Genomic DNA, 9,160 nt, shown 5'->3' with positions numbered 1-9,160 from the left:
TAATGGGTTTATTAATCCCTTGGTTTTATAATATTGATCCTAGAGTTTCTAATATTAATCATAAGGTTTATATTCCTAGGTTTTAATATTACTCCTATGGTTTAATGTTTATTTTATGGTTTATATCGCTTTTGTTTATAACATTAATTCCCTATGTTTAATATTATTCCTATGGGTTTATAATCCATTAGGTTTATTAGTCCCTTGCGTTTATGATATCAATCCCTTAGGCTTATTAATTTAAGGGTTCATATTCCTAGGGTATAATATTATTCACAAGGTTTATAATATTAATCCTAGGGTTTAATTTAAATCTCTTGGATTTATAATCCATTGGGTTTATATTATTCTGTCAATATGAAAATCAACCATGGTCAATGATGGTCAACCGTGTTTATTTTAGGGCTTATAATATTTATCTTAGGGTTTATATACATTGCATTTATAATATTAGATCATTGGGTTTAATATTATTCCCTTTGGGTTTATAATCCCTTGGGTTTTAGTGTTAATCCATTGTGTTTATTACTCCCTTTGGTTTATAATATCAATCCCTTGGGTTTATTAATCTAAGGGTTCATATTCCTATGGTGTAATATTATTCATAGGGTTTATAATATTAATCCTAAGATTTAATATAAATCCTTTCGGTTTGTAATCATGGTCAATCATGGTACAACATCACATTGTGACAAGTTTGTCTCAATATAAACTTATCCAACATCACATTGTGACAAATATTGTCTCAATATGCAAATAACTCTAACAATCATTGTCGCAATGTTACATTACATTATAACTTATTCAGTGTCCCATTGTTACATTGAAAAAATTGGATTTAATATAATGCTTATAATATTAGGGTCTTTTAATATTTAGTTTATAACATTAAAGCTTAATATTGGATTTATAATTTGTAATATTAGGATTTATAATAATCTTTTCAGTTTTGAATATTAATCATTTCAATTTATCCCTTGGGTCTATAATTTTGAGATTTAAATTTTAAAAGATATATATTAAATATTTAATAAATTTATTTATTTAAAATAAAAATTAAATTTTAAATAATTAAAAATTAAACTTATTTTAAATAAGTAAAACCAAAAAATTTGATCACAAATTGTTTCACGAAATTCTAACCGGAACTTTCTTTAAAATTACAATAATTATACCAGACCTTTTAATATCTTGAAATCATCCGTACAAAATCGAAATTACAATAATTATACCGGGCCTTTTAATATCTTAAAATCATCTCTACAAAATCGAAATAACTCCAAAGTTTCAATATTGTCTGTACAAAATCGAAATTTCTTACAGTCATATACGAAAAAATGAATTAGGAAATCTGGTTTCTATTTGTAAGGTTGTGGCCGTAATAAGGGAATAAGTACAAAGAAAACGTTGTTTTATATATAAGTTGGTGGTTGTGACCAGGGAATAATACAGTAAAAGCCCATGAGCGAATTAGGACACAGTATAGCGGCACGGAATTGATGTTAAGTTGAAGGAAGTGGGATCCTACTCACAGGTATGGCTGTAAGGTGCGTGGCCATTTCACATGATAGTTTAAGCTTCTCTGTCAGGTCCACCACCTCTATAGTAAAGTTAATGCTGTCTGACATGTAAGGGGAATAGGAGTTGCCTTGCATTAACATGCCAAGTCAACTTTGAGGGAAATATAAATGCAAGGCAACTCCTATTGGCAATTCCTATTTCTTACCCTATAGGAATTTTAATGCAGCCTGACATGGGGCCGGTATAAGGCGATACAACACGCCGCTAGGTGATGAGAGAGAAAAAAAAGTTAGCGGCGTGTTGTATGGCCTTATACCAGCCCCATGTCAGGTCGCATTAAAATTCCTATAGGGTAAGAAATAGGAATTGCCAACTCCTATTCCCATTACATGTCAGACAGCATTAACTTTGCTATAAAGGTGGAAATAGGAATTGCATGTGAAATGATGAAACAGTTCAGCCACTCACAGCTAAACGGTCCGGAGGCACACGCGACTACCGGCACCAAAAGGTGCAAGCCGCAGGTCGTTTCCTCGATCCACATGTTGTCCGCCGTCCGATGGGATGGAATTGATGTGGACGTTTCCAGATGTCGGGATCGTGGGTAATGGACCACATGTTCACCATCGCTGTCGTGTCCGCCGGAATGCACATCCCGTTTGCCATTAACATTCATAGTCAAATCATTGTCGTGAGATGAATCCATTTTCTCACAAATAAAGAAATCATACACCAATATACCAAATTTTGATTTGACTTTATATATATATATATATATATAATATATATATAACCGAATAAATAACAAATTGAAAATAAATAAATATTAGAATAAAAATAATAAAATATTAATATATGAATAAAAATAAAATTAAAGTACTAAAAATTATAAAATACAAAATCATATATAAATAATAATCACATAATATTATATTTAAAAAAAAATAAAAATCAATAAATTAAAATAAGTAAACATTAAATATTTAAGAAATTGAAAATAAGTAAATATCAAAATTAAAATACTAAAAAAATAACATATTAATATAACGAAATGGAATCTCATTTATATATAGTTGAGATTGAATAAAAATTAAATTAAAATACTAAAAGTATAAAATATTAATTAAATATTTTATTAAATTAAAAGTCATTTTTATTATATTATAATTATAATAACAATTTATAATAATTATTATTATATTAGAATTATATGATAATATTATTTATATTATCAACAACATAATAAAGTTAGGATTATTGATTTTATAATTGGGATTTATAAATCAGAGGGATTAATATTATAAACCCAAAGGATTTACCCAAGAGATTATTAAACCTTAATATTAAACTCAATAATAGTTGACCATGGTTGACCTAGGTTTCTTGTGGTTGAACATGTCCTTTGTTGATGGAGGTCAACCATGCTAAATTGAGCCAACTATGGTTGAGCATTGTAATCATAGTTAACTATGATTAATCATACTCAACCATGGTGATTATAGTTGATGATGGTTTACATAGTTAAACTATGGTTGACAAAGTGTGACTATTGTTAAATTTAATATTATAAATCCTAACACTAATACTAATAATAAACCATAATATTACAAACAATGTTAAACCCTAATAATAAATCTTATGATTAAACCCAACATTATAAACCTCAATGTTAAACTCTAAACCCAATATTAAACTCTTGAAATAAACTTTATTATATCGTATAATAATTATTGTAATAGATATAGTATAGATTATATATGAGATGTATCGGCAAAATTTAAACATGCCATACCCTCACAAAAAAAGTCATGAATAAAATAGCTTTCTCAAAGTAGAATGGACAAAATAAGAAGCATTAACATGAAGGTGGTTATTGGAGTTTTGTGAATTGCTCCTTCGCAAATATTTGGGAAGACAGTTTTTACAAGATCATTTTGGAAAAGTGGTTGCCAAAAACATGATGCCTTTAGCCTCTAAATACTATGAAGTATTTAGGGTTAGAAAATTTTATTAATAACATGTGATAGATTGTTGAGAAGTGTAGCAAGAAAGGCCCAATTTGATTTTGTAATGGTCAAATTGAAAAAAATTCAAATTTTCTACATCAGCAGACAGCTTGGAGGCACTTAACTGAAGTGACATGGCTCTTGTCACTTAGCTCAATAAATTCAATTTGGATGGCTTGGAGTTCAGTTAATGATGGGATGAGAATTTGGGGGTTGCCCAAAATCCCAATTCCCAGATAAAATACGATCCTGGACCTGTGGGTTATGGCCCACTAAGTCCTGACGGAAGCATTCTAAATAACTTAAACTCTTCAATTTTTTTAAACCGTGGGATTTCATTACTATCGAGCCATCCCTTTAATCTCTTAAAACAGCATTGGCGCTTTTGAAACAACCGCATGCATATAGGATATGTGCACGCAATAAAACTCTGTTGCAAATCATAATACACACACAGAAACATCGGCGATCTCCGATTCTATCAACGCATGCAGTTCAAACACCACGGCTAAAGGAAACAAGCATTGTTAATACAAAACATAGCAATCTATGGAATTTAAAATATAATATGGCGCCTCTATATATACGTCGGCAGATCCACCATGGCTAGGATTGACCAATGATTGTAGACCATGGGAATTTAACGGAACCTGGTTATGTGCCAACGGGCAACGAGAAGCTTATTGACGCCGCTGCAAAGATTGACCCTAGCCTTGGGCCGTAGAACCATAACGCATAAATTGCCGTCAAGAAACCAAGATTTGGATTCGTCATTCTCTACCTCAGATTTTATAGAAGTCGAAGGTGGCTCCATAACCTGACCTGCCATCATGTTCCTCTAAACGCCAGACAAAACACGCATCTTCTTAACAGAAAATAGATTCGGACTAAACAGGAAAACTATATATAGATCGCCATCAATCGATGGTCGATCAAGCTCACAACATGGAATGAACGTAATTATAAAACACACATGTACGCAACAACAATAACCCAGGTTTATATATTAAACAACACGGTTACAAAATTAAGGCATTTCAGCCTTAAGAACGAGCTCACGCTCGGCTACATCTTGCCACTCACAAATTACCTCACAGAATAGATATCCCACGCCCTCTCGATCTCTGTCTTATATAAGAAGCGTTTGAAAGGAAGAACCGATCAGATGCGCTCCTTTTTTCTCCCACAAAAGACGCATGCATGCTTTAAATCTGCTTTGTCCGCTTTAAATCTATTTTTCTGCTTTAAAGCAGACTTTCCTTTGTTTTGCTTCCTCTGGTCCACGTTTGCCGGTGAGTGCTCCCGCATCAGTTAAGCATGTGTGATTGCTAAATTTTAGCAATCAAGTTCAGTTATTTCCAGTTGTATTCAATTAAACTAATTCCCATTGTTGATAGAACTAGTGGAAGGTCAATTGTGTAGTGGGACAACACTTTAACTCAATGATCATCCAGTTAAGTGATCAATCAACTCAAAATAGCTAGTGTATGCAAGAAATTTCAGTTCCTTAGTTGTAGTGGAGATTCCAAGCTAGTGTAACAAGTAGCTGTAAACTAGTTTGAGTGTACATGTGTTGCATACAATTAGAGAATCAACCTTGGGAATTGTGCAATCAATTCGAGGAAAAAAAATAGGGGCTAATTCCTCAAGATTTGCGCAAGGAAATAAGAGCTCAAGATGAAGCAAGAATTAACTAAGTCTGGGTCAGAGCTTCTCATTGAGCAGTCTAGAGAAAGTTTATTGACTTGCAGATTGAGCTCACAATGAGCAAGAAATTGTAATACATTCTCTATTCATCTGATTAATGCAAAGAGGCTTGAGGGTTTTTTCCGAGTTGAGTTCCCTAGAAAAAAATTGTGCATGTGTCATCTTTATTATTACAAGTTTGTGAATGTTGTTGTCTAGTCAATTTAACATCTTAAATTTCTCTACATAAATTATCAATCTAGGTATCGTAAACTGATGAAGTGTGGTGCACCATATGTGCTTAATTAACCTTTTTCTTACTTCGTTGTTTTATAGCTTTTGTTTTGTTTCGGGGTTTTGTTCTTGTTGATCTCCTAAAGTGTCTAATGCAAATGGAAATCCTATTCCTAAGTCTCTAGAAGGCAAGTATGGATATAGATTTTAAGGCAATTATGTCGTGTAAAATGATTTCCAGAACTTAACACTTCAGAAGGTCTTAGGATGTACTAGTAATGATAGTAATGCTTGAACAAGAATGGAAAATGTGCTGCTATTTAAAAAAAGTAAATAATGAACCACTGATCATGGAACTATTATCTCTGCTGCTGTCTAAATACAGAAAAGCGATTTAAGCTACTGCACTCAAAGAAATAAAAAATTGCAAGGAAAGTAAAACTAAAAGCAAATTACACATTCATAATTCGATCCCTCGCTAGTAGTCCAACTATGGCTTTCGGAGGTAATCATCAATGTCATGAGCAATCTGATATCTAATTGCAAAAAAGTAAAACTAAAATCAAATTACACATTCATAATTCGATCCCTCGCCAGTAGTCTAGCTATGGCTTTCGGAGGTAACTGTCAATGATATGAGCAATTTAATATCTAATTGCAGAAAAGTAAAACTAAAATCAAATTACACATTCATAATTCGATCCCTCACCAGTAGTCCAGCTATGGCTTTCAGAGGTAATCATCAATGATATGAGCAAGTTGATTTCTAAACTAACTAACAAAGCAAGTAAAGAAGACTGAAGTCAAAACAAAACTGGAATTAAAAAAAAAACTAAGAAAAGCAAAGTTAGCAGAGAGGTTAATCTCCTGTCACTAGTTGATGCAAAAACATATAAAGAAAAACTAATCTACAATCAACCGGTTGAACACACTTGCATGAATTAAAATTGCATGAATGAAAAATCTAATCTATCAAACTTGAAAGCAATCAAATGACATAATGAAATCAAAGCAAAATTACAAAATGAAATCTACTCTACCTTACATTCTAATATGCTCCATGGCATCTACTTCACATCTCCTTCCATGCTGAGAACATCAAAGCTTTATTCAAATTATTCAAAATTACAAAGTACAACAAAGCTCTCCAAAGCTTTCAAAAGCCATCTTAGAAGCTAACAAGCTTAAGAACTAACAAACTAAGACTTAAGAACTAACAAATGAAGGAGAGAGATCTCCTATTTATACAAAAAGATGAGAAGCCATCTCATTAATGAGAGTCCATGAATCTCTCCCTCTACCTCTAGAGTCCTAATCAAAATAGGAACTGATAAGACACATGTCTTCTTAGAGTTACAATATAATTAGGAGATGTGACACATATCCTCATGATCCCATGATTCTTTCCACTCAAATTCGAATTTGGCCTTAGAGTGCCACATAAGGGTCTTCTAGAAGCCTCCTTTCAACCTACACATGTCAACAATCTCAACCCATTTGTTAGGTATAAGCATATGCACATTATTTTCTAATTTTTAACCACAAATTCACTTAAAAAGGCTAAGAATTAATAAATTTTGGAAAAACATAAATGTGGCCCAATGATAATGAAAGTGGGATGAATGTAGTGACATAGTAGTGAAATGGAGGTGAAATGGAGGTGATATAATGGACATAATAGTGAAAGTGTAATGGAAATGAATGACATTTTCAAGACCCAACAGTTGTTATAAACTGTGAATCAGTTTCTACAAAGAATTATAGTAGAATCGTGTCTCTTGATTTAGATTAAATTTCTTGGGCAGTTGCAATTCTATCACCATATTTCTACATGGTATAAGAATATAAAATTACAATAGAACTAGTATTTCGAACTTGTCTCATAGGCAGTGCGAGTGCAGACCGATTGAGTGCAACTATTTTTTCTTCATTTGGGAAAATGACCATTAACAGGCTGAGATTAGAGTATGCCTTGGAAGATGATCGAATTTCATTTCATGGAAGGATCGCATGGAGGTAGTTCTTTATGAAAATGGATTGCTAGAATATGGCAATACAAACATTCCAAAACCATGATCAGCTGATGCAAAAAACCTAGCCCAATGGAACAAATATGTAGCCAAGGCGGGGAGAATAATTTTGTAGGGAGTGAGAGACCACATTGTCTCATATATCCATGGGAAAGAAAATCCTTTGGCAATGTGGATGACAGTGAAAGAGCTGTTCAAGAATAATAGTGACCATAGAAAACAAGCCCTCAAAAACAAACTTCAAAACATCAAGATGCAGAAGAATGACATTATTTTGCAGTACCTCACCAAATTTACACAAGTTCAGGATCAACTTGGATAGGTTGGTGTGAATGTTTCAGAATATGAGGCTATCTCTTCTAGGCCTTCCCAAAAGCTAGCATAGCTATCAAGACTCGGTGAATGGGAGGGATAAATTACTGAATTCGGAATTCTTATGGTCTGATTGGGTACAAAACAAATTCAAGATAAATACCAGAGATGGAGTAAAATCCACAGAAGAGGAAGAGGACTTTGCTCTAGTTGGAAAAGGATTGAAGGCCAAGGGAAATAAGTCCCATGCTGAGGCTAAATCCAACCAATGGGACAAGAAGAAAGATTTGCCCAAAATAAAATGCTTCAATTCAAGGATTCAGGCACTATGCTACAAAGTGTACACACAAAAAGTCTATCAAGAAGAACTCGAGAGGAGCAGTAGGTGAAGCATTAGCTTCACAATTTGAGTTAGAATTCATCCTGATCACATGCATGGTCAACACTATGATGGGGGGTGTGTGGTACTTGGATTCAGGTGCCTCATTTGACATGACAGGGTGTAGAGAGCTTTTTAGTGACCTGGAGGAGGAAGATCTCTTAAAGCATATTGAGATTAGGGATGACGAAAGGTATGGTGCTACTGTGACAGGTACGAAAACCTTTAAGAGGGAGTGAGCACTAGCTCTGTGAACCATCGACCAGGAAGATGTGCACTCCCCAAACCATAAACCCAATTCCGGATTCTGAGCTCGACCCAACACATTACATTCCATCCCCTCACCATTCTTATGCTCCTCCGCTGCTCCTCGAACTCTGCATGCCATAACTGCACTCTGAATTCGCGCTTGAACCCCGAATAGTGCAATGAATTGCCGTCCCTGATCGCACCTGAACCCACGCTTAAGATCCATGGCGGCGGATTGCAGTTAATGCTTGTCTTAGGCTTGGGGCCGCACATGGTTTCCATGTGGCGCCTCGTTTTCAACCGTCGTGTCACCCGCATCCGGGGACAATTATTATTGTTGTTGTTATTATTGTTAAAAAGAATTACCTTGATGGTGGTGGAGGAACACAAGAGGGAGGAGTTTGGGGGGGAGGGGGATAGGGTGGTCGAGGTGCCCTCCACCCTGCCTACTCTCGAGACCATTAAGGAGGGGGTTGAAAGGAGGTGGCATGACTTCCCCCCTCCATGCACTCTACATGTAGAGGTTGTCAACTGTCATAATGGCACACCTCATATTAGTTTTCTACCTCTTGATCCTTGGAATGTTTCGATTTCCTATGCATTTGGATAAGGGTGATCATGGGCCATAGGGGAGTCACTTTGATACGCTTATGAGATCGAATTCTAATATGGTTGAGGGTGAAAACTTGGTTATGAGGGGGTCTACAATGGAAAGTATATAGTGGAGAAGGGTTACTAAATTT

The sequence above is a fragment of the Pinus tabuliformis genome, chromosome 2_1 (assembly GCF_031772625.1).
Source record: "Pinus tabuliformis cultivar Carrire ecotype Pingquan chromosome 2_1, CPIR1, whole genome shotgun sequence".
Taxonomy (NCBI): Eukaryota; Viridiplantae; Streptophyta; class Pinopsida; order Pinales; family Pinaceae; genus Pinus; species Pinus tabuliformis.
Note: the sequence above shows the minus strand (reverse complement) of the source record.